Source organism: Strix uralensis, chromosome 10 (assembly GCF_047716275.1).
Source record: "Strix uralensis isolate ZFMK-TIS-50842 chromosome 10, bStrUra1, whole genome shotgun sequence".
Taxonomy (NCBI): domain Eukaryota; kingdom Metazoa; phylum Chordata; class Aves; order Strigiformes; family Strigidae; genus Strix; species Strix uralensis.
The window spans coordinates 15,737,181-15,764,209 of NC_133981.1; the positions used below are offsets into that span (position 1 = coordinate 15,737,181).

Consider the following 27,029-nt stretch of genomic DNA (forward strand, 5'->3'; position numbering starts at 1 on the left):
TTCTCATCACTGTTTAGGGGATTTACTGTGTTTGATAACTTATGAATATTTTTGTGAGCTGGACAACCTCATCCAGATCTTGTATGACTATCTTGAGAAACTCTTTCTAGTTTTCTGTGTGGTCCATAAACAGAAGGTAAGTAGTTCATGTCTGTGGCATTTAGAGCAGGAGCTGGTGTTGGGACTAGTGTGAAATTCAGTAGCAAAAAAGTAGAGATTATTACATAACACCTAAAGAGTAGAAGCCCAAGAAGTGTGATAGATCATCATCTGACATCGAGCCACCTGATACCCTCTTAACAGAGTGGAAAATACTCTTGACATTCATGAGCTTAAAGAAAAGCCTTTTCACCTATTGAAAAATATTTAAACTTTCAGCATGCATGAAAGAAACTTGACTGCTTTCCGGTTTTGTTTTGGGTGCCTGTTGCCCTCCTTGCCCACCTGGAAGCAACTGAAAGAAAACTGGTGAAATGAAAACAGAGTCTGTTATTGTTTTTGTGGCTTATGCATACGTGTGTACCACCCAGCTACGCACTACTGCCCCTCCCATCAGATCCCCTCTTAAAAAAAAATAGTACAAGGATCCAATCAGGATGAAAATTACCTATGGTATTTTCACAGTTGTATTAAGAAATAGAATTTATATTTTTTTCTCTCTTAGAAAGCTTTCCCTTCAACACTTCAATACTATGATGTTTTGTTTAGTCTAATGTAGGTTTTTGTTAGTATCTAGCCTAAAAATGAATCTAATTAACAGATGAATGTAGGAAATCCCTACCGAAATTTGGCAACTAAATGAATGGGGGATATCAGTATATGACAAGCAACTTCCACTTAAGGCTAAAGTAACTATTACCTCATTAGAAGTGCAACTTTACACTCTTCAAATAAAACCTTTATTGAATTTAAAATATGTATTTGACAAAGGACTAGCTGAATTTACTTGAAATTGGCTTTGTGAAATTATGCTGCCTTTATTGATACTGACTAGCTTTATAAATGTTTATCTTAATTATGTTTTATTGTGATTAAAAAAGATTGCAGATACTTTGCCATTTCTGTAAAGTGAGCTGTTGGAGCTTTTTTGTTAAAGATGGGGGTAGGGTACAAAGAATAGTCCAGCTCCAGAGAGGAGGCCCCTCACAGGCCATATGAATCCACTTACATGTAAATTGCTTGTCTATATGAATTAAGGTGAAGGTTATGAAAGAACTGCATTTCTGTGTTTATTGTAGGATTTTTGACAGTCTCTTTCCTCTTTCAAGTAAATTTGGCTTAAGTCCACAGTCAGTACAGTTTTAAGTAAACTCCTCTTTTGTTACATTAACAAGGTTATAACATCACTGAGGCAGATTTCCAGCTGCATGAATTGAGGCCTAAGCATGCAGACTGAGGGGATAATTAAAACCTTAGGGTGGGTGAGTTAAACTACCAACTAAAATTGGATAAAAGGCTAATTGTCCATAGCAACATAATACATGTTTCTAAATACCTGTGAAATAAAGATAAATATTCGTGGTCTTTTAATTCCTTTTTGAATGCTCAGATTCAGACTATATTTTAAGGCATAACAAAAATCAAGAGTAAGTAAATAGAAACCCAAAGGATTCTTTCCCCGATACTGTTGTATTTTAGTTATTAATTGAAAAACAGAATTATTTTGAAGACTTCAGTGATTTTCTGACTTTTTTAAAAATAGAGGAAGCATCTTTGTGTAGGAAGTATGAGCCTCACTGTGTGATATAGTATATCGGAACGGACTGGTTGGTGCTTTGTCAAAATTTGTCATATCTCTTTTTCCTTCCTCCTTTTTTTCATTATTAAGAGTGGAGTTACATATCTTTGGTGACCTTCAAGAAGATGACATAGAGTCAGGCAAGATGATACATTACCACAAAGTTAAAAAAACAAAATGGGTTGTAATGGCAGCTTGTACTGAACTAAATGAATTGTGAAGGCCCATTTGTTATTCATTAGGAGAAGCAGAGCAGATTACTGTTCTGCCTTCATAGGGAGCCTTTAAACTTAAGGTCATTTTACACTAGTACCCTTGTGGCATGGACAGCATTTAATACATTTTTAACAGCTTTTACATTTCCATGGTTTGCAGCAGTGCTGGTTGAATCATTTCTGTAATGAAGGTGTTTGAAAGTAGTTTAGAGTTACTTTGGGGGAAAAAACAGGAAAAAAAAGAAATAATTGGGTTGATGAAGTGACTTTATATACTAAAGAACTAAGCATGCAGAACGTACTGCTATAAAGTAATGCATGCTGATTCCCACTGCTACAGAAGTACATCCCTAGGGAACTGTGGGTTGTTTTGGGTTTGGGTTTTTTTTGGTTGTGTTTTTTTGTTTTTGTTTTTTTTTTTTTTTTTTAGTGTAAATAGAACTATAGCTGTTTTTTCACAGTGCTCGTTCCTTTGGGGAAGGAAGGTCTGAGGATAGAAATTTAAGAATATTTTTTGAGCTATTTCTGAGTTGCTCAGGAGTCTGATGGAGAACATTCAACATTTTGGCATGTCTTGGCGAAGTGTGCATACTAACTGCCTATCATAACCCTTGATGTGGGCATCTAAGGAACCCAACATAAAATGAACGTGGAGTGGAGGGTAGAATTTTGCTGATCAGAATAAATGTTGATTATTCAATACCTCTCAAATGGTTCAGTGGTGCTCTGGAAAGTCAAAGCAGAAAGGTAGGTACCAATATGAAACAATCTGAGAATAATTTGTTCGAAAGTGCTGAACAAATCTAAAATTCTATTAGCTTAAAGAATGATTTATAACTCTAAAGAAAGGTATAAAAGCCCCAGTTAAAGGAGGTAATCATTTCACAAGCTCACATTTTATTGTAGACGATTTCATTTGCTACCTTTTAATTATGTTGTGGATTTAGCTGTCAAAATCCATATTACAGTGACTTTATTTTTGTTCAGAAAATATTAGAACACAAATGATGCACTGTGTTTCAAGATTTGTTTACAAATAAACTTAATTAAGAAATGTTAATTTAAATGTATAATGCTACTTCTGCCAGCAGCCAGTCCACCCCTAATTTCCCTTTTCTTGTTTAGCAGATTAACAGCATTCATTCTATACTTCATTGCAGATGGCTTTCCCTAGAGTTTTTTTCTATTGATTTTACTGTTTTGTGAGGATAAATTGTGACAAAATACATGTGGATTACAACCAGCATGCGGAGGAAAGAAAATTACTCATTCTTTGATAGCAGAAATATTTTTTTCCTGAGATTTTGAACAATACAAATTTTAAAGCTGAGACACTATATTTAAAAAATAGCAAGCTTTAAATAACATTATAAGTGCAACAATAATTGCTTTTATTTAATATCAGAGAGATGATAGAATGTAACGCACTGTGAACTCTAAAAATCTTGTTGCTGGTAGACTATATATTTTTTCAATAAAATTAGATTCTTTTAAAGTAAGTTTTAAATGTTCAGTTGCACCAGTATTACTGAGTTTTCCCCTAATAGAAATATTTGTCTTTTACCTTTGCACTAGCTTCATGTATTCATTTCTGGTTTGTGAACTATAGCTGTTTTAATGAAAACTACTTTAACTTCTCTTAAGTTTTTAAAAGTTCTTCACACATGTGAAAACATAGACTGCCCATATATGTCTATAAAATATGTGAAGAGTGGCTTTCTTTGGTCAGAAAATGAACCTCATCACTTCTGTTATTTTAGATTTCTGAATATGCAGTGAAGGGACTGTTATCATCCTATGTGAAAGCAATACCCTAAGAAAGGTGTAGTGCCACTACTTTCCTTTGTAAAACTCACAAATGAGAAAATAAAGAATTCTGTGAAGGCCATACATACTTACCATAGGAATTCTGAACGGGGTATAGTATAAATTCTCCTTTTTTTTTTTTTTTTTCAAAACTAAATACATGTAATTAATGATACCCATATTTCATTGCCTGAAACCGGTGTTTATTTTTCCTTCAGGTTATCTTACAACCTTATTTTCATGTTTGTAACTTATTTGTCAGAAATGTAAAATAAAGAACATGCTGGTCAGAGGACGGTTCTAATATTTGGGCTACCTTAATTATAAAATTTTATTAACTGAGACACTAATATTCACTGTTGGCCCTTTAACATAGGGTTGTTTCCTAAGTTGAGGATCATACTCTTCCCAGTTCTGAAGCTATTTCAGGTGTAGTACTGAGTCAAACACCTCTTTGGTTGCCATTGCTTGGGCATCTTGTTAGCATTTTCAGACAGATTTTGTAGCAACTGTGATCTATAAAACATGAGATAGGCAGAACAATTCCTATGTGCCTCCAGAATGTTCTTTGCATTGTGTAACGTTAGGAGGGTCCCTGTGACAGTAGTATGCCTCTTGAGGCTTACTTAGAATGATTCCAGATGTTTATTCTGCCACTGGGAATTGATACATTTAGTTACATGTTTTGATTCAGGAAAGAATTCCAGAATTTTGAACCAGTTAAAACCAAAACAAACCCAAACCAAACCAAAGTAAGTCTCTTGAATGTAGGCATGAAAGATCGGTATAAAAAATTCCTTTGAACACTGGTATTGTTTGAAGTGCATAGACATTGTATGTCCCATTTACAAAATTTTTACCTTGCTGGAGTCACTTAACAGAAAGCTTGGTCCAGTATCTTCTCATATATGTGAATTTTCTCCTTTTGATAATACTTTTCCTGCAGTCTCTGTGTGAGGCAGAAGATTCAGATGCCCCTTCAAAGGGAGGGATCCATGTTTGTTTTCTGGGCCTTTTTGTCAAGCAGTAGTTGGGACATTCTGAAAGACTTCCACATGAAATCACTGATTTTTGGCATATAGAAAGGGGTAGGCCTTAGTGAATTTTATACCCTAAGAATGAATTTCAGGTTTAATTTTACCCTTTTCTGGTTTTTAGAGGCAACCAGACTTGGTGATTCAGGATGTCTCTTTGAAACCATGTTCTTTCTTCTGTCCATTTTTTCCCCAGTTAATAATTTTTTTCTTAAAGATTGTAGCTACCTTCTGAGTCACTTAAGTAATTTCTCTTCCTTTCACTTTTCCTCATTACCTTAACAAAGAAATCTAAAAATTTTCTTCCTGTTCTCTTTTTCCAAGAGCAAACCATGTCTCATATTATACATAAAATTGTTCTGTTTTCTGAGAGGCCTAGACTTTGTAATTTTATCATATACTGACACAGACCATTATACTGATATGTCAAAAGGAGTAGAACTTCAAGGCTGCTGTGTATTTATTTTCATCATTTCACATATGTCCAGGAATGCACAGGTGTTATAACTGGGGCGGGTACTTGTAATTTGGTGTCTCAAAGTTAGTCTTTTGTGTATAAATGTTACAAGGTGGTTGCAGTTCTGAATTATACTTACCAATATGCTTGGCAGTAAATATCAGAAGCTTGTTTGTTCTGGTCTGACTCCTGTTTCAGGAATTATTTTAAAGATAAATTTTAGATCTAATCTTTTGCTTTTAATGGCTTTTTTCTCTTAACAGTTGCAGGAAGCATATGAATAAAAAGTCTATTCTATGGGGTATCTGTATTAGTACTAACTCTCACTTCAGAGGCCACAGGCATCCAACCAGATAGAGCAAATCTTGACCTGCAGCTGCCTTCTTAAAATTATTCGTAGAATACAGATACACAGAAGGAGTCCTGAGCAATGAAGAATCACACAGCAACCTGAGTAGGAGATAGTAGAAAGATAGAGAAATCATGAAATAGTTTATTTTGTTTTCTTCACCTTTGGGAAAATGTTATTTCACAGTCCATAATAATGACTATTGAATCAAGTAGAAACACTAGGAGGAGAAAAATCTTTTCAATAAGGGATGTTCATATTAACATCCTGTTATACGGAATCTGTTCAGACCTCAAAAAATAAATTAATATTCACCAAAATAAGACACTAAATTTGTCTCAGCTGATCTTCAGTTATTTTTGTGCTTACCTTCTATTAATAGTGTAGGAAAAGAATTTGCTTGTAGAAATGTTCACAAAACCACTAAATTTTTAGCTTGTTTTAAATAATGGTGACTGTATGTGTGCATCCTTGACTGAAATTTGATTATTAAAGTTGTCTATCCCAGTCTGTGGAAAGGCATGTAAAAACCCCAGGCATAGTTGATATGGAAGCCTACTTTTGTAAGAAACAGCTTCTTTCCTACCCTGCATTTTTTAAAAGTACCTAGCTTTTGAGATAGTATAAGTGTATCTACGGCGGTTTATTTTCTTTGATCCTATGCATCCAGGCAGTTTTACCTATCATTCATAATAAAGTGGCTCTGTTCGCTGTGGCCCAAAAGAGGCATGGTGTGATAGGATTTGTGAGAAACTGCTAATGGTTAGAGCTTTGCAGTGTGCCGGCTTCCATCTAGGCTAGATGAATCTAAATGCTAAAATTTCTGTGTAGGTATTTAAATGTTACTAAAAATAAATTGAAAATATTATTTAAAGGATAGATAAATGGTAATCCACAGGCAAAATCTTTCAGTGGCTGTGGTTTTTTGTGTTATTCTGGCATCACAAAGCAAGCAGGGGGTTTCTTTAACGAGAGTGTAAAGAAAACAGCCTGATTTGGAGAACCCTGTATTGTTGTAAATCTGGCAAAACTATGATAGGAAGAAAGTCTTCTTTAGTTGTATTCCTTCAGGTAGTTAACCCTCAGACTGATAAGAACAGTGACAGAATAAATGAACACCAGATAAAAGATTCACGTTGAGAGCAGACATCCTGCCTTACTAAGGAAACAACCGATTTCTGTACTGTGGTTCTTTTGACAGTGACCATTGTGGTTGGAGCATGTTTCTTAGCTGGGAAAGACCATATGTACTTCTAAAGTAGAATTCATAACAAAGCAAATGTAAATAAAAACAGAATATATTTGATGTGATCTAATCCCAACTCTGCTATATCACTTGTTTCTAAGTCAGGTGAACCATGTGAGACATGGTTGGGTCTCATAAAGGGCAAGCATGGATAATATACAGTGTTTTAGCAGTCTCCTGTTTGTATAGGCAAGAGTTTATAGCAGCTAAAGGTAAAGAACAGCAGATTCCATGCTCCTACTTGCCAGATCTATGGAATGCTTGAGAAAACTCCCATGCTTCCCTAAGTGAACAAAGCAGTAGTGGGACAGGAGCAGAGCTTAAATGAACTTCACAGTAATGTACTGTATATTCCTTCTGAAATGATAAGGTACTACACTTTGTACACAGGTGGTAGTAACAATCCAAAGTCAATTATTATAGTCAGATAGAGTCTAGAAAATGAAAGTGAAGACATTAAAGAAACAGGTCATATGACTTGTTCCTTTAGAATTAAGATGTATAAGAGGGACAAAACAAAGGGAAATATTCTCCAGTAGAGAACACAACATCTCTTATCTGAAAGCTGGTACAAGCTAGTCTTTCTTCCATTGGAAGATAGGGGAATTATCTATGAAATTTTAAGGCAATGGAGGGTTTAAACTGTATTCAGTTCAGAGATTTTGCTAGTATGACTGGCTCCCTTAAGAGTCACGGCTAGGTCAGTCTGGGGTTAGTAAAACATGTTTTCTTAAGGAAAATAATAGATGTACTAATTGTTGTCAGGAACCATCATGTCAGTAACGTGGTGAATAAACATGTAGTCAATAACTTTTGAATTTCTAATATCAGAGATTATTTTATTCCCACTAGTGGAAATGAAAGATCTGATCTTCAACTAGATTATTAGAGTTGAGATATTGTAAGAGAAGAAAACAAGCTGACAGATTTCAGTGGTGAAAAGCATCTGATTAAATGAAGTGAGCTGCAAGGAGCAATAGTCATGACACAGTTGGGCAGAGACAGATGTGCAGATGAATAACCAAAATTAATAGCAGGCACCCTTAAAGGGCTGGTTAATCTGCCAGTAGAGAGTCTGTCTCTCTTCTACCCACTAGTACATCAGCTCATAAAAAATACAAATGAGCCCAATAGCAGCAAGAGCCTTAAGATCTGCTTCCTCATTAGTGAAACTTCAGAGAAGCATTTCCTATGGCTCCATATCTTTTTCTACCTTTTAAGAAAAGTTGTTAGCAGGAATGTGTAGACTGAGTTCTTGCGGGGGCTAGGGGGGAGAGCGTAGGAAGTAGTGGAATGACTATAAAAGGAAGAGTTTCTTTTGAATTACTTTGGCAAACAATATTTAAGCATTTTAATGATGAAAAATATATTAAAGTGTTTGGTAAGTGTTTTTTATATGGTAGGGAAGAACAACTATCTTGTGTGGTTTATATTTTTCTTCATGTTGTAGCCCCTCAAGAGCAGCAGTGCTAGTAGATCCTATGTGATTTTCTGTTAATTCTTAGCTGTTAGGGGATTGGTAGCAAATTCTTCTGTTTTGTACAACGGGGCCAACCCAGGGATGATAAGTGATCCAAGGGTGGGCTTTCCTGACAGTACAGGAAAAGTTTGTGCACTGTAAGTTGCATGTGTGTAGTGCTGAAGGATAAACTAAGTTGCAAATTTGGGGTGGGAGAAAATGCCCTTTTCAGAAGCTGAAAATAGCAAGACAGAGTAGAGCAAGCTGGGGGAAAAAAAAAAAAAACACAAACCAAACAAAAACTTCAGCATTAGAAAGACTCTGTTTCATGTAGTTGTGGAAGATCTGAAAAAAAGTGAGATGGACAACTGGAAAGAAGAGGTCATTGGTCAAGAGGTACACTAGGGGTTGTTCAATTGTAATGATAACTTGAACTGATAAAGTTAGTTAAGGGAGGTTCAGTACTCTAAAGAGTTCAGCCATCTAGCACTGAAAATGCAGAGGATGTAAACAACTTTGTTCCCTCTGTCTTCCTTCTGAAATTGCCCTGTGAAAGCTAGGAACTTGCTTCAAGCACTGTCTCACAATTTATCTTCTCTTTGACCTTCTGTTTGGATATACTGCTTAATATATAGCAATTACCTCAAAACTATTTGTAGTCATCTTTTGGGATCGTGTGGCTAGTTATGTGACCCACTTTTTAAAAAGTTGGAATAAAAATTGTTCCATGTGAAACAACCAAAAAGCAGAATTGTAAAACTGGTTGCACATGTGTTTAGAGTGTAATGAAATTTATGCCTGACTCTTTCCCTAATGCTACATAATAGATCATGACGATCTTACTCCTGTACAATATAATCTTTCTCCAGTATTTCTGGGTTATCTGACTGTTACACTATTGTTCAAATTGATTTGGGTGCTTCTTTCTCTCCTTTTCCTCCTCTTCCCTCATAAATAGTAATTACATAGTTACATGTTCCTGTATTTCTTTAAATGACCTAGTTTGTGTTTGTCAGCAGCTCTTACACAGACATTCATGTTTCTTTACCAAGGTTATATACTCTGCCCCTTCACGAGTTCTTTGACTATTTATCCACACTTACTTTTGGAAAAAAGGGCCTCTATGCATGAAAGATCCAGATAACAGTAGCAATAGGGAGCAACGACACAAATTTGAAGTTATTACAGTGATGTACTGACTTGTAAACCTGTATGATCCACTTCAGACCATTTGTGCATTAAGTTTTGCAAGATCTTTGTCAATTTGTCTGTCTATCTGCATCTATAACACACATACATGCACACACATAGATTTTGTATTTGTCAGTGGTGTGAAAGATCCTTTAACCCTCTTCTACTGTCTAATAGTTTCAGGAATTACTGCTTTTAAAACAGTAATTGACCTGATGGAGTCAGGAAAGTCATATACTTTTAAAATCAAAGGTTTTCCATGTCAGCAATATTATTCCTTAGTGATATTATTAATTTATCTAAATTTATACTTAGACTATGTTTAAGTACTTCCTATAGGTCTGTAATTACCAGTTGACATGCCAGTTCCACACAGATTGTCAAGAGATTCTGAAGCTTTCCTCCCTCTAGGGAACCTCAGAGACCAAGAAATGTATTAGCATTTATAGGCAAAAGTAGTTGTATAATTTCACAAACATTAACAACATCTGTGGAATTATTTAAATTGTTCCTGTTTAAGGGATAAAAGTATTTGTGTTTCCTTACCTGCCTTCTCTACACAACAAATTTGTTAGCTGCCAGTTTTATACAGTTTATTTATGTTTGACACAGTGGGGATGGTCTGCACTTTCTCATTCATCTGCTGTATTTGCATAACCTTGCAGAGTTAATGGCTGCCATTCTGACAAATTGAGCTGATTTCCTATGCCTTTAATGGATTAAGTCCTCTTGGACAAGTTATACTTTATTTTAATCCATGAATAGTGTTTGCTAAGTGTTGTAAATAATACATTCATTCATTTAATTGACATTTACTTGTATGCTAAAAAGCATATATATGAAGAATACTTAAATATGGAACAAACCAATTTTTTTATCTATATAAAGATGGAGTACAAAGATCATCTATGTTTAGGGGAAGGAAAAATAAAATGCTTTAGATACCCTCAAATATTTGAAAACATTTTGGCCATGGGAATAGTTATACTTTTAAAAGTTTTTATTACATTATAGTAGAATTTTACTCAGTTATTGATTCCGGTCATGATTTTTAAAAATTACCTATTTACACAGTGTACTCCAAGTGTAGAAGCATTATGTATGATACCTCTGATAAATGAGATCCCTGACAGCTTCAATAATATATTGGAGTTGTAAATATGTATAAACAGGTTAGAAGCAAAATATCTGAATTGAAAATGTATATTAATGTTATAAACGCTGAAAATGTTATTTTTGCAACTAAGGTCATATTTAAAAATAATAATCTGTGGGAACTGAACATCATTGAATCTGAGGCAATATCACCTACCTATTTATAGAGTAGTATTTTGATAATTCTTAAATTATCAATAATGGATGTATTCTTGAAGCATTGTGGTGTGGTAGAGAAGTAGTGCTTCTGCAGTTTTTACAGATAAATGAAGACATAAATCTGCTTCTTTTCATGGAAATGAAACTTTTTACTGAAGTTTTTTTCCAGATGAGAATTAGGCAACACATTAATTTCACACTACTTCAGGCTGTGCATTTCCTACTTCCCTGCCTGTGCATTTCCCCAGAAATGCACCTGGTGTTTGGCAATGCAAATATGCATCTCTGTCCATCACGTTGGCATTCATTTAGATAAATGAGATTTAACTCCATGAAGTACATGATGCTTGGGTTAGAACTGCTTCATAATTGAAATATTGTATTTAGCCACATAGTATATCTAAGTGGGGAGGAACTGAATTGTTCCTGGTACCAAACCTTTATTCAATTCAGTAGACCACACATACACTGCACTATGATTTTTTTGGTAATATGTCAGATCTCTGGCAGTGTTCCTAAATTCTGTATGTTTTGTGTGCACAGGCTTATAAGCTAACTCTTCTTTGTAAGCAAATATGAAAATTCTGTTTCTTCCAAATAAGTCCTAGGCACGAGATCTCTCCATGGACTACAGAGTAAAACAATGCTATTTGTGAGATATGACATAACAAAAAAATATTAAACAGGAGCTTAATTCTCCCCATCCTACTCTGGACCATGACAGTGGGCCTCCTACTGGGAAATACAATGATCTATTATTAAAATGACAGCCCCACCTAGGGAGACAACAGCCCAATTCAAAGAGAGCCAAAAGCGCCTCCACTACCACCACCAGCAATTGAGATCAGCTGGTGCACTAACAATCCGTTGATTTAAACATCTGGTGGCAGGACTTTCTCAGTGGAGGTCTGTTGACTGTGGAATTCTCTTACACAGACACATACATGGTTTAACAAAGCCAAAGTTTCTTTATCCTCAGGGTACAGTGTAAGGCTATTTCCTTTCCCAGGCAGAAGCATTTGCTGATGGTTCCACTGGCATCCAGTACTGCATTACAAGAACTCTCCTTGAGGGATATAGCCAGTGATGCCAGAGGGTGAGCTGCTCCACAATGTCAATTAGTGTTCTTCACCAGCTCTCCACAACTAGTAGAGGCCTTGAGGGAGTGCAATGTTAGAAACATCTCTTACTCTTCCATGGGAATTCATCGTTTTTGCACATTATCTCAATTTTACAGAGAGGTGCACACAGCTCGGAATTAGGAAGTCAGAATGTATATGCTCTTGTTCTGCATCCTAGAGCCTGTGTTAACTGCCCAGTTTCCCAGGGTATTTCTTTAATTAATCTCCTGAAAATGCAGAAACTTAATTTTTGTTTTGCAGGTGTAATTACGCAATGCTTTTTCCCAGCTTTATCATACCTATAAAATATGTCTGTGTTGAAGAAAACATTTTAGAAACACTTTGGGTTACTGTAAAAAATGACCAAGCTACTGCAAGCAGTCAAGTGGCAGTGCCAAAGAGAATGTATTAATTTATCTTGCAGCTGTGGCCTGGTGTTACGTCTCGTGGAGGTGAGGCAGGGGGAATTGCTGTTCTACCAAGTTATCTATGTACACTAATATTCTTTTTTTCTAAAGTTGAGTGTTTCTTTTAGAACCAGGTGAAATCTGCAATTTTCATCATTTATTTGGTATTACTATACATATTTCAAATTATGAGATACTAAATAAAATATAACTTATTTCACAATGTGGTTTATTTACAGCATGTTAGGAAATTAAGACCACACAGTGGAAATAATATTCAACACAGATAGGCAAATCAAGAACAGAACTGGGAAGGAGGAATTAATAGGTATCCGTGGAGTTGTGATGTAGCATGACACAGAAGCGTAACACAGTACTAGTACTGTAGTGTAGATACAAAGCAGTACAATTCCTCCTCCCAGCTCCCACGCCTCCTACTTGCAAAGTAAACATAAGAAAGAAGTTTAGCTGAAGAAGATAAAAAATGTATATTGACTTTTGAGTGCTTTTCAACCATGTTTTAGCTGCTTATTTACATGATGAAAATTCATTGTGAAGCATATGATAAGGAGATGCTGCTAGTCTTAAAATGTTCGTAAAACTTTAAGTGTAACTATAGACTGGAATACTGCACTGCATTAGTTTTCAGTGTGAAAATGGAAAAAGAAGAGCTTAAGTGAGAATAATTAGAAATGTATTCTGTGCTATTTTCTGTTTGTTGTTAGAGGCAAGTATTTTTAGTAGCCCAGTACTGTAAGCTGTATAATGCCTTAAGGTTTTTCTTTTTCTTTCTATTGTCACTGTGTCCATATTAATGTAATAGAAAAATTGACACTGTGTGTTAGAACCAGCTTTGGTCTAAAGACTCTGGTAGGAAGTACATGCAAGTAACTTTCCCACATCTCTCTCAGCTGCTTATGAATGGCAGTGACAGAAGCTAGGACACCAGTACATTTACATACAGCATCCTTGAAGTGATGATTAAATTGAGACTTCTACTAATTTCAACAAACAAGTTAAAAAAAAAGTCATATTATCTACTGTTCACATAGTTTTATGTTTAGTTTCTTTAACTATTTTTATGTGCTTCATGAAGCTAATTTCACACACATGCTTCTCAGTGAAAGAACAATGCTAGTTTATATAGAAAGAAATAAATATGCTTTTGTATGTTAGCATAGAGGGAAGTATGCCATTGGCAATACTGCAGAATATGTGTTGTTGCTGTTTGCGGAAGATAAAAGTTTAAAAGACACAGGAGAATTTTCCCCTAACACTCTTCAGCATAGCCTTCATTTAGATTCTTTAAAATTTGTTTTACATTTATTCTAGACTGAACTTCACTACACATTACTTTTAATTATTTTTTGCCTTGTTCTTTTTAACTCAGTTCTGTGCTTTTGAACAAAATAAACCAGAGCAGAACAGGATAAAATTAACTATCTTTGTGTATATAGTGTGTAAAAGAAGGACATTTATTTCTTACTTTATGTGAGAGATTATGTTGATTGTGTTGGGTATTTAAGATAATACTATATTTATTTCTGGAATAAAAGAAGCCCAGGCTTAAAAAAGGGATAGAATTTTGTTTCAACTTCCACTAATAGCCCTTATTGAATACATGCAAAAAACCAAAAATAAATGCAAATAGTAGAAGTCCAAAACATTCTTGAAGTCATATTAGCAAACTTAACTAATATCCACTCTTATATAAAATAAACACCAACCTTCACCACCTTCCCTCAGGCATAGTTAAGGAGTATTGGAATGTTGTTCCAAAATGGCACGTGTCTTTGCAGTTCTAATATCATCATTATCCAATAGATGCTATCCCACAAGTGGGAAAACAAAAATGTATTCCAGAGCCTTTTCTGCTCTCTACATGTGCGGTAAAAACTTTCCATGCACCACATGTCTCTTTATTATATCTATATAGTATCTGCCAAAATAAATATTTTATTCCATTTATTTTTAGTTGGTATTGCACAGGTCCTCCTAAGATTAAACAGTCAAAGGTCAAATAAGTTGAGATGAACTACAGTTTTAAAATAGTTGTGCTGCTCATAATTATGTGTATAGAGGTTTTTAGAAATATACACATATACGTACATACGTATATAGATACACATACATACTTGATTAAAAGCCAAGGATGTTTGCTCAGCAGAGAAGCAAAACCATCATTATCTGATTGTACATGGAATCCAGTGGCTGCTAATCAAACCCGGGGCTGCATCTGGTTAAACATACTTGGCATAGACTTGTTACAATTAGAGGTTTTGCCATGTCAAGGGAATCTTTCACTCAAAGCAGCGACCCATATTGTACTGAACAAACACATGAGTTTTTAATTGAGAACAATAGCTTAACAAACCACTTCCCAGGACCACTGAAAGAAAAATATGTGCCTGTGGCAGTTCTGGCACTGAACTGTGTTTATTTGAATCCATTTATTCCAAGCCAGGGTTCAATATACCAAGCAAATAAAAAAAAAAATTAAAGTCAACATGGAAAACAAAGTTAAAGTGAGAAAAATACAGTATGCTGAAATGTAATGCCAGTCTGTAACTGAAATACTTGTGTTTTAGCAGATCTGTGTGTATATGCATGTGCCCTCTGCTCTTTTATAACTTCTAATCCTGAAGATCTTCACCTAAATTATTTTGTTTCATAGTGTATGAATTTTACAATGTATATAGCTATAATGTACTATGTATTTACATTATAAAGTGGGCATTGAATATAGCTTTTGTTATATAAAATATATTCTACGTCTGTATTTCACAATACAACTTGATAGAAATTATTGTATATTTAGCAATAACTGGAAATGGTAACAAGAGTGTAATAAACATTAAAGAACAAAATGCTTAGTTTGGGAAGTTAGGTGTTATATACACTAGCCAGGGCCCAAAATTTCTAACTAGTACATATGGCATTCTGAATTCAGTAATATCTGTAGTCTGACTACATAGCTAATGGTATAAGTTAGACCAAGTTAAACAACTGAAAAAGAACAGCAAAAACTCTACACAGTATTTATGATACTGGAATAAAGTTTAAGATACTTTAGTTCTAGTCTCTGTTTTTCTACAGCTTTCTCAAGATTTTGAAGTCACAGTTTAATAATAGTTTTTTAACCTGAGGTTTCTAGTAGAAAAATATTATCATCTGTTGATTACATGCAGCTGTAGGTAAAGTTGTGTACTCAAAAAAGAAAGCATGTAGATTAGTAGAGACTTTTAAAGGTTCTAATCCTAATTTTTTTAGGTTTGTCATCTTGACGATTGATTTTATACTCAAACCTTTAATTCTTTGCTAGAATGTCAACATGTTGGTTCAGTTTCTGACTCATGACTGGAACGAACCAAGTTTGTATCAAGTGGGGACACAGATACAAGGAGGAGGCAGGGAGGTGAGTGAAAGGGAAATCTGGCTTGGACTTGAAAAAGTATATGCTGTAGTCACTGTGGACATAGTTCAGTTTAAGTGTATGATACAGCTTGGGAAATGGTTAGTGGAGTGTTCAACATGTATATAAAAATGTTGTAGACAGTGCTGCAGTGTGGAAAATCTGCAAGTATGCCTGATGAATCTGTAATAGTAAATGAGCAGATTCTTAAAGGTGAGTTAAGTGTTGTGGAGATGCAGTGTAAAGTTTCTAAAGAAGGATGGAGGTATAGAGACAGTGGAATACCTTTAGTTCTGTGAACTACTGAGTCTTAGAGATGCCATGTTTAGGAAGTTCTGCCAGTAAAGGACTGATTGTGAGAGAGATATGTAATCCCAAAACTTGTCCTTCTGAGCAGAAATTTGAGGCTGTTTCACCTGGAAGCAGTCTGGCCCAATCTGTTGCAGTTCTTTATCAGATTGGATTTTTGTTTCAGGAGACAGTAAATACAGTTTTAAGGTAGTTATTAACAGATCAATTACGTTGTTAAGTATGAATGCTGTACAAACTCACCCCTATGGTTCATTTATTTTGGAAAGCGTATTTCTTCTGGCAGACCCTATTCCACATCAAATATTGTCTGACCATATGACTGTTGCGCCCTAGCAGCCAAGAGGATAAACCATATTCTGGGGTGCATCACACAAAGTATAACCAGCTGTTCAAAAGAGGTGATTATCCCACTGCATTTACGATTGGTTGGCCTCACCTAGAGTGCTGTGTGCAGTTCTGGGCCCCACAATTTAAGAAGGATGTTCAGGTATCGAAATGCGTCCAGAGGAGGACAACAAAGCTGATGAAAGGGCTGAAAATAGCATGGCCAGCAGGGACAGGGAAGGGATCTTACCCCTGTACTCGGCACTGGTGAGGCCGTACCTCGATTACTGTGTTCAGTTTTGGGCCCCTCACTACAAAAAGGACATTGAATGACTCGAGCGTGTCCAGAGAAGGGCAACGAAGCTGGTGCAGGGTCTGGAGCACAGGTCTTACAAGGAGTGACTGAGGGAACTGGGGGTGTTTAGTCTGGAGAAAAGGAGGCTGAGGGGAGACCTCCTGGCCCTCTCCAACTCCCTGAAAGGAGGGTGCAGACAGGGGGGAGGAGTCTCTTAAACCAAGTAATAAGTGATAGGACAAGAGGTAATGGCCTCAAGTTGCGCCAGGGAAGGTTTAGACTAGATATTAGGAGGCATTTCTTTACAGAACGGGTTGTTGGGCGTTGGAATGGGCTGCCCAGGGCAGTGGTGGAGTGCCCGTCCCTGGAGTTGTTTAAGAGTAGAGTTGGCATAGCGCTGAGGTATATGGTGTAGTTGGGAACTGTCAGTGTTAGGTTAATGGTTGGACTACGTGATCTTCAAGGTCTTTTCCAACCTAGATGATTCTGTGATTCTGTGAACAGCTGAGGACTTTGGGCTTGTCTAGTTTGGAGCAAAGGAGGCTGAGGGGTGACCTCATTGCTGTCTACAGTTTCCTGAGGAGGGGAGGAGGCAAGGGAGGTGCTGAGCTCTTCACCCTGGCATCCAGTGGTAGGACGTGTGGGAATGGTTCAAGGCTGCACTGGGGAGGTTCAGACTGGACATTAGGGAACATCTCCTGATGGAGAGGGTGGTCAAACACTGGAACAGACTTTCTAGAGAGGTGGTTGATGTCCCAAGCCTGTCAGTGTTTAAGAGGCATTTGGACAATGTCCTCAGAAACGTTCTTTAACTATTGGTCAGCCCTGAGATGGTCAAGCAGTTGGACTAGATGATCATTGTAGGTCCCTTCCAGCTGGACTATTCTATTGTATTCCTGCTATATTTTGCAAGAAGCATTTCTGTTCTCCTGCAGGCAACTTAAAATTGGAATATACACTGTTTTTTATAATCAGCTGACATGATGGAAATACAGTTGTTCACACTTCAGGATTTTTGCACCATTGGGCTCCAGCACTGCACAGATCTTAGTGCATTTAGAGCTATGGTGTTAGTTTTGTTAAAGCAAGGCTAAAAAGTTTTCCTACTCAAGGAAATGTATACTACTTTCTTGTATCGTAATCAGTATGTATGTATTTGTGGTTTTGTATCACAAATGCGGTTTCACTCATTATTTTTAGTAGGATCATGTAACTTCAGTGTTACGTGATAATTTTGATGCTGCTGCTGATGTTTACATTAGAATCTACTACAAATAGTGTTGCTTAAACTTTGTATTGGGTGATTGGCAATGAAAGGTACTTGAACTAGAGAGTGGATTTTTTTTTCCCTGTGGGCATGAGACCTCAGTAATTCAGAAAGAGTAACCTAGTAAGTAACTTACTTGACTGGATGACTGAACTTCCAATATTCTTGTTTTATTCTTTTATTTGATATCGCTAATAACATAATCTTGAAGCAAGAATTCATTCAAGTAATATAAAGTTTGTGTTATCCTGCTGCTCACATGCTAACGTGGTAAGTCACTGCAGCTTAGAATTTTCTTATTTATTTCCTGAAGACTTATTTCAGCACTGGGAATCTCCACCCGGCTATAGCATATTTTTTTGTTACTGTTTCTTTATACATTTGTTCCAGAGTGAATTCCAACTTGTTGACAGCACAGCTTTCTAGTAACAGAGTAGTAGAACTGAAATAATATGATAAATCTGACAAAATGGAGTAGAGGAATACACTCCGTTTTTTTTTTTAGAAATGGCCTATCTTAACCATGTTGGCGTTTTGTTTATTTTGAATGGGCATGTTTTTAAGTTAGCCTGAAAATGCAGTAGTCAATAATTCTTATGTTAAACTTTTGTACTGTAATCTCAGTGGATGGAGTGAAAATGTTGGTAAGCTTTCCATAATTGATTTAACCCTCTTGCATATCTTAGCCTCCATTTAGACACCCTGTTCTGGCTGCAGCTGAGTCTGGCTATGAAGTTACCTCTTTTAGTTCAACACTGCATGTTTCTGCTCTGCTAGAGGTGACTATAATCTGTTTATACTCTTATTTGCTTCCTACCCTAGTTCTGTCAAAATGATCAAAATTATTTTAAATTCTTTAATAACACTTAAGCATTTTTCTAAACCAGATAATTTTGATAGAAACAGATTTACAATTAAATTTGTAGCTTTACTATGAAATCTGAGGGGATGGGGATGTTTCCTAACATGATATTTAAGGGAGGGTATGCAGTAAAAATTTAGAAAAATGGAAAATGGGCAGCTCCATTTTGCAGGATCTTCAGTGCTGTTGTAAGTGAGGCTAGTGATGGAAGTTAGCAAGGAATAGGGATTCATTTGTAATAGGTAGGTCTGCTTGTGCTCATGTGAATGTTTGAAATGAAGTTTATGGTGCGAGTTACAAAACTGTGAGCTGAAAAATCAGTGTATTTTCTGGATACGGGATATTCTGTCAATACAAAATGAGGGCAAACATCAGCAGTACAGATGGACTCATCTTTTCCTCCTATGGACAGCAGAGAGTGTTAGAGGATGGTTAGGATTTTGGATAGATTAGCAGGAGGAAGTATGCACATGATGCAAGGGAAAGGAACTGGTTGTTCATGCTTAGGTCATTATTTATTTGCAGGAATGCTTTGAGTCAATGTGGATGTTGAAGTCTGTGTATGGAAAGGCATGTTTGCAGTGTACATTAGTTGCACACTGCAATTAGTTGTAAAGGTTAAAGTCAGAGAAATCAAGAGCTGGAGAGCTACTCTACTGAATCTTGCAGTGTTTATAAACTAGGATGAAGAACATGTAGAGGATGGAGTCCAATCTTATATAGGTAGTAATAGGAAGCAGTAATTCCTTGGACACAGGATTCAGAAAAGCAGCAGCTGGAGGGCTATTCTAGTCAATTAGTGTTGCATAATTTCCTAAGATATGATGGGGTAACAAGCCTACAGGGGGTAGGAACTCCTCTTCACAAAGAAGTTTAACTTTTTTTACTGGTCACATATATGCTCATTTCTAATTTGTAGCAAATTAGAGAGATGATGCTGTTATGGCATCACTTGTTACATTTTGCATGACTTTTTGACATGGTTTGTGTCTGCAAGCACAACTGGTGCATGCAAAACAAGTTTCCTTTTTAAAACACTCTGCTTCTTCACTGCTCTTCACTACTCAAACCAGCTTCCTGTGGTTGTTCATTGTTATATGCAGCATGTATGTGCTGTAATGTTGTTTCTTTATCAAAGAGAAATGGAAAGAAAACCCAAATATTTTTAATAGCTAATACCTGGTATTAGAGGACAGGTTCAACATGTACTTAAGCATTTGCAATCTGCTGTTTTAGAGTAGCAGCTCTCTTTCACTTTGGATAGATAGTAGTAAAAAAAAGTGGCCTTTGCAGTGATTGGAGATAAAAGACAGATTTAGTCTGGAGAAATTATTTCTTTGCTGTAATCAGCAGTACCCATTCTGGAAGTTCTAGAGTGGCTTGTGTAATCTAAAAAACATTAGGAACATTTTAATGGTCTGCTCTAGTACAGTATCTGAAGAAGTCTCAGCAGAAGGTCTCCACATCCAGTAAACCTTTATTAATAGTTATATTAGGCATTCCAACATTCTGTGATTCTCAGACCAATCTGTTTGCTTAATTAGTTGTTTGGACATACTTTAAATTGGGATCTCTTCCTGAAGTGTAGACCCTGGTATTTTCTTTTGCTTACTGCTGCTAGCATATGTGAAAATGAAGTCATTTACCCAGGTGGGTATTTTTTCAAAGATAACATGGGAGCTTGTACCGTAATTGATGTTTTTCCATGGCTTTCTTGATTGAAACGGGCATACTGCTCCACCAGCTGTTAATCTTCATCCTGCTCTATTAATAAATTGTTCAAGCATATCAGCTTGCATGATAAAGAGATGAAGAGAAGAAGGATAGTATCATGGCCACTATGTGGGGAGGGTTAGTTCTGTTGTTAGTTCTGTCTTGGCAATTTGTGAGAAAATTACATAGTTATTTTTATTTCACTTTTTGACTTTCAAAAGAAATATCAAAAAATATAAATGCTTTCCTATACGTGATCACTCTAAAATGATGCTTAAGTTTTTCACAGGCTTTGAGTGGACATATAATATTCCTAAAAATATATTTATGTACATATACATAAAACATACACAATAGTAACTGTTTTTATCCCATAATCTTTCTGAATTTAAACAGTTCTAAAATAGTTCATGGCTATTATTTTGTAGCAGGAGATGAGCTGGCTCTTTGTGAAATGCCTCAAACTGTCCAGTAAGTAAAGTTAAAATAAAAATAAGTTAAGAACTCTGGCTTTTAGGAAAAGGTAATACTGCATTATCTGAAAACCCAACTGTTCAAAAAATCCAGATAGAACAGCAGTAATTACTGGGAGGTTTTGTGTATCCAAAGTTGAAACATATGAATACTGTTTTCTTGTTACTAACCTACAAAATGTAGCGGACCAGCTGAAACACCAGCCAAAATAGACAAAGCTAGGAGTTCAGTGTTTTTTCTCCTGAAGTGGTGGATGTTTATTCTTGTGAATTTTGAAATGCTAAAGAAAATTGAAGTGAAAATGGGGTGTATAGGCAACCCTCCAAATGTGGGGCTTGAAAAACTAGAGTTTTAATATTTCAAACATAGCAAATAACTAGTGCAATAAGTATATTCAGCTTGAAAGGTATTATTTTTAGATAGAAAGTTATTCTTTCTAAAACTTTCATTTGGGTCCTGTCTCTAAGTACACCTTAATAAGATAAAGTTTATGAATCTCAGACTGTTGGTATCCTTTTGCAGAGATGAACATAGTCCGAGAAAATCATGTGCAACTTTTAGCCTCTTTAAGGAGTTATTTTTGCCGGAGATACTGGCAATTATGAAATCGCTAGGTATTAATTAATTTGTATAATTCAAAAGAAGAAGATGCTAAGTTGGTTTATTTTTACAAAATATGTTGTCCTCTAGTGTATGTTCTTACCTTTATGCTAGAAATCGCTAGCAATAAGCATTAGCTAGAGTTATCTCTTAATGTGATTTTTCTCTTAGTAGTAGGTTATTAATTCTTCATCCTAAGTGCCTATAGATATGAAAACTTATTTGTGTTAAATTAATGAAATATAAATTTTCTGTTTTTCCAGTGCATTATGTCTTGTAAGGAGAAAGTGTTTTCAATGTGTGTTGTATTAGAGAAACTTGGAAATGCAAATTCATAAAGCGAAAATAAGTGATGTCAAGTGTGGCATTAAACCCTCCTTTGGTACAAAATCTTTGACAATCCATTAACTTTGCCTCATCCGTCACTCAAACCTTTATAGCAGAATATGTTTTGTTATTGGAGTAATGAACTCCAGAGAGCTAATTTCTTTCTTTGTGAGTGATACTCACTTTTTTCACATTAACTCACAGTAAACCAGCTCATAATGCTGGTGACAAGGAAATAAGTAGTCCTCCCAGATCCAGAGGATATGACTTCCTCATTTACTGTAACCCACTGTCCTTGTTTCTTTTGGCATGATCACAAAACACCTGCATTTTTTTTCCATGGTCCATCCATCCATTCTCCTAACTTACTTACATGCAAGAAATATGGAAGCACCTCCTTTTAATTTCTTACCGGCAGCTTTGTCAAGGCAAGTTAGTGATACTTCATGCCTCAGAGAATATCACCTTTTGTAGCTGAGGTAAAATTATGTAGTTAATATGTTCCATTGCAAGGACAATTTTCTTCTTTCAAATGATTGCTGTTTCATGGGCGACTAAATGTTGCACTTTTCTCACACTCACCATTTTTAAAATGACACATGAAAGTCAGACACCATCAAGTTGGTGGCAATTTTGGCTTTGATTAAAGAAAACAGGATATCACTAGCAATTTTTGGCAGCATTACAATGTGAAATGTAATTAATTCAAATTTTAAGGAAGAGTGGTTTCAAAGTATCAATAAAAAAAAATACCATCCTTGAAAACTGCAGATTAGAGATTATTTTTACTTTTATTCAGGCAGTACGGTATCTTTTACTAAAATTACAGTGCATGTCAATTTGATAATATATGGTGATATGTGAGGAAGAATTTCATTCTAGTCATGTTACTTCAGTGTGCACAGATGAGCTCTTCCTTGGGCTGTTGAGAGAGGGTCATTCATCACATCTTCTAATGGAAGTCATATGTTGTGGAAATGTACTTTAGCTATTCCTATCTAGGAGAAATAAATATACATTGAAAGGTACAGTTATCGTTTGGAGATAACAGGATATAAAGGAGCTTTCAGTCATTCTGGAAAGAGTCATAGGCTTTGCTCTAGTTCAGAGAATATATTTTGTAGAGTCCTTTCAGCTGCATTAATTAAAATTCATCTGAACTTGGCAAAGGAAGAATTTAAAAAGGAACTGTTATCTTGATGATATGTATGCATTAGAATCACTGATATGTTTTTTATTTAGTCATTTAGCTGTGCAACATGAAAAGGGCAATAAACTTCATAGTAATACAGCAAATAATTAAGCAACATTTAAAGCAGCTATTGTGGAGAAAGAGCATGTATCTTCATGCATGTAATGTGCAACATTAAAGCACATTTTATTTTTTCAATTCTCTTATGACTGATTCCAGAGTATTCCCTGTGTTAAAAAAACAACAAAAAAGAAAGCTGTTTTAGATAGATACGATAGGTACTGTCACGTAATCATTACTAGAAAGTTTAATAGGGGCTAAGGCATAAGTGACTTTGCATTAATGCCATGTAAAGGTAATTATTTAATCTTGGTAGAAAATCTTAAATATATATAAGTGGATATTTTAAAGTACTTTTAATATTTTTCTTGTCTTTTTGTGAGCTGTATTAGTTTTAAAATGAGGGGTTTTTTTAAGTTGAGAAAATATATATTTATACTTCAGTTAGCAATATGTTGTATACTGTATGGTAAGATGACCTAGAATGTGAAACTTAATGGAACATAGCTGGAGGTTATGGTTAAACTCAGTTTTATTATAGCCATTTTATACACTGTTAGGACGATTTAATTAGCTAATAAGCAAAGGAAGTTATTTCAACCCTCATCTGTTAAGAGGTTGAAAGAATCAGATGGTCCATATGGCTGCATTTAAGCTTCCTGTTGTGTATTTTTTTTTTCACAGTTCAGATATCTTCTTTGTATTAATCTGGGGGATCAAATAAGCCAGACATGCCTTAACTGGCACCAACAACAAAGACAAACGCCTTGTAGCTGTGAGACCTCATGAAAGCCAGACTTTGGTCTCTTTGACCTTTTTAATACCATTTACACGTCTACAGAGTCTATTAGTGACATTTTTCTTAAGGTGGAATTACTCACCTTTGAGCTTAGTGTAAACTGAGAACCAAAGATTAGATATTTCGTATGACACAAAGTAGATGATGATAATAACATAGGTTTTATCGAATGCATGATGCTTACATAATATTTAAGTAAATAAACTATTGCAGTATATGCATGATTCCTATTCCTTTTAGAATTTTATTTCACTTATGATAATCACTAAAAATAACTTACTTTAATGGATAAATAGCTCTATAAAGCAATCTTCAATTCAGGAAATTACTCATTACATGTAATTTTCATGTTCAAGAAGAGACTGAGGTCTATCCTGTAACAATACACATAGTGGCTCTACTGCACAATCTGAATTCCAGCACATTTAGTAGTCTGAATAATCACTATTCAACTTAGTAGTAAGTTACTAAAAAAAAAAAATGGAACTGATATGCCTGTAGATTTGCTACATGAAGAGGAAGTTGAGTACCTTGACATCTGTTCCCTGGAAGAACAAATAGTCTTTCAGTTAGTTTATAGCTTGGCACACTACTAAAATTCAGTTGTCTAACTTTTTGAATAAATATTTATGAAGGGTGCACTGCACAATTTCATTGTGAATTAAGAAATATTGGCAGTTGAACTGATGTAAATCTACTGAGGACCAGAGACAAACATTTCTTTTGATCTTTGTCTTACTAAAGCCCTGTAAAAATGACCAGAACCTGATAGCATAGTCTCATCTCATAGAGAGGCTGATCTGCTGAAAGTGTCCTGTAGGATGCTGAACATAATGCTTTTGCTGAAAGGCATAGTTACAGGTTCTGAGTATGTCACAGAAACAGGTCTCTACTTTGCAATTTTTTAACAACATTTTTGAATGGCTTTGTGGAAATATATTTCTTGTAAGGTAGTTGTGAAAATTAGTTTATTCCCTTGAAAATTTTGATGAACCATGAAAATTCAACGTGGCACTATAGGCAAGTGTTTTTTTACTGTCCCCTTATAATACTTTAAAATATTTTAGAAAAGTAAATAAGCACATTTTCCTTTCATATGCATGTATCCATAAAATACGTTTTGCTGTAGCATGATCTGCAGCTTTTCTTTAAAATCTGTGTAAACTAGTAGAAAAGACTGTTTATCTCTGGTAGTTAAGAAATCAACATTTCTTTTCTGCTCTGGTATTCTCTCTCTGACTTGAGAAGCTTTAGTGTTTGCAGCATATCTTGTAGTTATATTAGAACCAGAGATGATAGGCAGAAAAAGTTGAGCTGCATGTATCCCACTCAAGTAGAAATAAAGTAATGCTCCCGAGTTCTCTGTTACAATTTTGTATGTGAAATGCATATCCTGTTACATCTATTGAACATTGTGCAGACAAATTTTGTTATTCAATCCTTGTCTATTGTCTCATTTATTAAGTTGTACTTTTGTGAACAAAACCATGGGAATCCTTGCTTCTCATGTTGAAGTACATTGACTGACATGTCTTAGTGATCTCAGGGGTAATCCTTAATCGTAGCATTTCAATAATACAGGATGGAGGTCAAATGGAGTGATGACCTGCAATTTTTCAGCAGCAGAAGGCCAATCCAGGCTCGCTGTAGTGGAAAATGAGTTGTAAAGTGCAAACAAATTTGGCAACAGGCAGGAATCAAAATTATTTTAGTAAAAGCATCAGTGTGTGACCATATTTTACTAATCAAGTAAGCTTCCACATTTATAGCCATGTAATTATTTTTCGTTTTGTCCAGTGATGGGAGGAAGGAGTTTGTTCTCAAAACAAGCAAGAATTTTTTTGTTTCACTCACTTGTTTCACTCATTTCACTCATTGTAGCGGAAAGAAAGGTAGGGCTTAGGTTCTTACAGTATCAGAGAAGGAGCACTGACTTCATTTTAATTGATCGGTTGTGGTTGAATCTGCAGCCTTCACCTGCTAGGAAAATATTGTAACCTGTTGGCTGTCAGTCAGTCTCATCTTCTAGAGCTATTGCAATAATGTTCTGCAAAGAAAAAAGAAATATCACCCAATGTTTATGGGAGACCTGGGGAAAACTGGGTTCCTATCCTTGTCTCAGTGGATTAAAAGAAAGAATGAAAATATTTGACCCTAATCCCTCAGTTACTCTAATTCCTTTCCTTTCCTGGAAAACATTTTGTTTTATCTGGATTGAGTCTCAGTCAGGTTTTGACCGAGCTTCGAGTGGACTAGCAGTGGGAAAACAGAGGAATACTGAGATACTGAGTTCTGTTTCTGATACAAGGTGTTGCCTATGATCAGCACACAGATGGCATTTGAGTGTGTTGGTTCTATCAATTTGTAGTTATGTCACTGAACTGCACCTCTGTATTGAGTTCTGTCTTTAACTTAAAAAAGATAATTTAATTCCATTGCTGGAAAACTCTCTGTATTAGGAGTCTGTATATATGTACAAACCTGCAGCCCCAAATCTATGAGAACAGGTTGGGCTTCGTGGGTTCTTTTCTAAACTTTTTATTGAGAAAAAAACGTGCTGTATTCTCATACATAGTGATCTCCCTCACAGTTCACACAAAGCCTTAACTGCAATCTTAAGAACATCAACAGATATTCAGGGTTGACATATGTACGGTTTAGGTCTGTGGTATGTTGTGTGTTTGTGGGGGAAAGCATGAGGTTGTAATTAAGGTTTTACATTGTACTGTGTGGAAAGATTAATGTGTTTGTCTGTAATGTGTTTCTTCATCACTGGGAGACAGGGGAAGTTCTTAATAATGATGACAAGCCTGTCACTGAAAATATGCTATTTGGGCACTGGCATGAAATTAAGTATTGTCCCATAATTTGTCATATCCTGGGTTTGCCTTGTGAGTGATGCATTTATTCAGCTTTTTTCTTTTAACATGGAATTTTTATTAATAAATTTGACACTAAAGAATAGGAAGACTAGTAATTCTATTCTTCTTTCAATTTCAATTCTTGTAACTGAAATTTATAATAGAATATTAATTTTAAGTTTGCGTGAATAAGG

General features: G+C 35.6%; 1 protein-coding gene across 7 annotated transcripts in view; it reads left to right on the forward strand.

Annotated features, from left to right (window-relative positions):
• Positions 1 to 27,029, forward strand: part of ERC2 (ELKS/RAB6-interacting/CAST family member 2) — a 529,850-nt gene that overhangs the window by 315,182 nt on the left and 187,639 nt on the right. The gene's annotated exons all lie outside the window — the stretch shown is intronic.